This window comes from Diadema setosum, chromosome 9 (genome assembly GCF_964275005.1).
Source record: "Diadema setosum chromosome 9, eeDiaSeto1, whole genome shotgun sequence".
Taxonomy (NCBI): domain Eukaryota; kingdom Metazoa; phylum Echinodermata; class Echinoidea; order Diadematoida; family Diadematidae; genus Diadema; species Diadema setosum.
This window is the reverse complement of record NC_092693.1, coordinates 27,657,647-27,661,208: the sequence shown is the minus strand read 5'-3', so window position 1 is coordinate 27,661,208 and position 3,562 is coordinate 27,657,647.

Here is a 3,562-nt window from a genome sequence, read left to right as displayed (position 1 = left end):
ACTCAGCCATTTCATAACCAAATTTTCTTCAAATAAACGTTGAATTCCTCGTAGAATTACATGCTATTTCATATTTTATAAGTTGTTTCTCATTATCCTACCAACTAATGTTAGAAACCTGAAATTAGGTCTGAACCAAAACTATACGATCCCTTTAAGGACTTAGCATTGAACGAAAGTTGGAGCACGTACTGTAGTTCAACTTCTTTGCCATCTGATACATGATTGGTTACATTAAATGTGATATTGATTTGGTGCAGTTTATGCAAATGTTTAGGGTTACATAAGCATTCAACTGCTTGCGATGATTTTGGTTATACGTATGGCACGATTTTAGTTTGCAGGATGCTATCCAATCTATCTTCATAAGATGTAGAGAGAAGGTAAGCTCCTGTTGCAGTGAAATGTAAAAGTAAAGAAGAAAAAAAAGGCCCACGAGCTCGATATTATACCACAATTCTTAACGTACTTAGTGTCGAATTCGTGGACTTTTTGCTTTCCTACAGTATCAAGCTCGTGGGGATTATTTACCTAGTGTCTAGCTAGTAGGCCCGTTTTACTTGGTGTCCAGCTCATGTGATATGACTCATGGACCTTTATGTAATTTCTAGCTCGTGGGCTGTATGACTCGTGGGTGTCGAGCTCGTGGGATGACCTCATGGTAGCTGTGGTCTTTGTCGGCCTCGTCAAAGTGGAATTCTGAAGTCTTCAGAATTCCTATACATCTGGCATTCATTTCATTTTTTTAATACTTTCAGTGTACTGTTTCACACTCAGGGTGCAAAGAAACGAAGACAAACTCAATTCAAATGAAGACAATTTGTAATCTTCTGGTTACTACGACCTTGGGGTTCTGATGATTCCTAACTCGAATGATTTGAATGTTTCTATATAAATGCTGTTTCATCGTAATTTTTACGTGGCGTTTGATATAATATGTTGAGGCATATCTCCGTCTTACCCTTTCTCTTTTCTCTCTCGGCCTTCTCTTTCTCTCTGTTCCTTTCTCTCCCCTTTTAACTATCTCCCTCTCCCTCTCTTTCTCTATCTCTCATTTACTCTGTTTCTGCCATTCGAAGTTGATCCAGGAAGGCAGATGGCTTTAGATTATACATTTTATTGAGTCTACCATCACCTGACCATACCAGTAGCAAGCGATGAAACACGCAAAAGAAGAAGACAAAAATACAAAGCACAAAAAACCGTCTGGTAATATATCAGTCTCTCCTTATCTGAGTTGCTTGCATAACATACGCACTTCAGCAAAACTTTACAAACTATGCACACTTACAGGTCAAAGTATCAACTCTATATAGGAGCGCATGGTTATATGAATCGCAGTAACTCAGGACATATAGCACATCTCAAGAATACTAGTGCATTTTGTCATATACGGCGCACAGCATTTTCCGATGTTCGCTTCTACAATGATAATTATTCTTGATTTCATATTCAGTACTTTCTTATTTTCTAAGACCTTAAGCTTGGCAAAGCGCTTTAACAAGCATTTCCCCCCTAAAAACCAATACATTAGCAAATACATTAAAGGGCCCCTGAAATCCAAATGCATGTTGATTTGTGTTGATTTATGATACCCTAAACATCACTTTTGCGGTGAAACTAATATCTAAAAACATCAAATATATTTTGAACGATTTTTTCTTCTATTTTTCTTCAGATTACTTGGGAACGCCCCCCCCCCCCCAAAAAAAAAAAAAAATCCTTCCAAACCTATATTCCTCAGATGACCTCATCTGTTAATCATTGCTAAAGTACTGAAATGTTTAACAAAAGACATTGGAATGCACCTTCCCCTCGACTCAGCGTAACTGACATGTTTCTGTGATATTAATGTGACTAACAAAAGACATGGCGAGGGAATGCATGCATTTGGACTTCAGGGGCCCTTTAATGTATTTGCCAATGTATTGGTTTTTAGAAAAAATTGCTTGAGTGTTAAAGCGCTTGGCCAGCATTCCAACTTTAAAGGGCCGCTGCTTTTCAGGGGCCTTTTAAAAGTGGAATGCTTGTTTTCAAGCCCTCGTTCGGTACAAGACAATAAGCTATGAATAGCTCAATATAAAAATAGATATATACATACATTAAAGAACACATCTTCAATTTATCTTAGAATAATAACAGCAGAAATGATAATTTGATAACTCATTTCAAGACCAAAAAAGTGAAACCGTAAAAACGTACACACATTATTTCAGTCAATTTTTACTTTTAGTTGGTCAATATATTTCAAATATGAGTGCAATATCTGCATAATACGCCATGTAGTACGAATTAAGAGCTTAATTTGAAGTAGCGTCTGTAGAATAAAAATGCAAAAAAAAAAGAGAGGTATACGTCTTCACAAGAATTTGCACAGAAACATCGTACAAAGTGTTGCTCTCACGTCCCCTATTCATAGCTGTAAACTTCAAACCGAATTTACAGTCTTCTTCATGCATGTGACCTCCATTACCTTTCCATGTACAGCAAAGAGTAAGAATAAAATAGTGAAATACATAATTCAAGAACTTCATATGTTTTCAGGCTGTTCTAATGTAGGCTATTCTAATCATCTTGATATTGCTACTCACACTGAAATCACAGAAACAATAGAATTGAAATGGAGTTTATATCCTCCATACAATAGAATTGAAATGGAGTTAATATCCTCATAGGGAATAACGTAAAATTAGCGGATGCTCTAGAAATTAAGTTTGTTGTAAAAACTATTGCAAAGACTTCAAAATTCATAAGCTAGAATGCGGGATGATAACGACAGAACTACTAATTTGACAAGAAAATATCTTACGAGAAAATCGATAAAATATTGCTTCCGTAAAAAAAAACAAAAACAAAAAGAAAAACAAAACAAAACAAAAACATACACACATTACTTCAGTTAAGTTGTCGTATTTTTAGCTGGTCAATCGATCTCAAATATGAGGGGAATGTTTGCATAATAGGCCATCTGGTACATATTTAGACAGATTCATTCGAAGTATCGTCTGCAAAATAAAAACGCAAAGAAAGGATTAAACGGTCTGCACGTAAGAAATTGCACAGAAACAAATTACAAAATGTTGCTCTGACGTTCTATATAACAGTAAACTTCAAACCGAGATTACAGTCTTTTTCATGCATATGGCCTGTGAGCTACTCTATGTACAGCAGAGAGTAACATTAAAATGGTGAAATACATAATTCAAAAACTTCGTATGTTTTGAAGCTACTCCGATGTATGCTATTTCATACATTTTGATATTGCTACTCACGTTGGACAATGTTGGCATTACAGAAACGGTGAAATTCAAAAACGAACTTGAGAATAGATTAGTTATATTCTCATTATGTAGAACCAGCAGATATTCAGTTGGAAATTAAGTTGTCATGAAAACTACTACAAAACTTGTAACTTTTGGTTAGCCAGAATGCGGGATGGCAATACAGTGTTTATCAAATCCAGTTGACCATGTTCATCTCCAATCACTTGTTACTTTGACCTCTGAATGGTCATCTTGAAGGGTCAAAGCGAATATGCAAATGGCATACAATTGTACTGAAA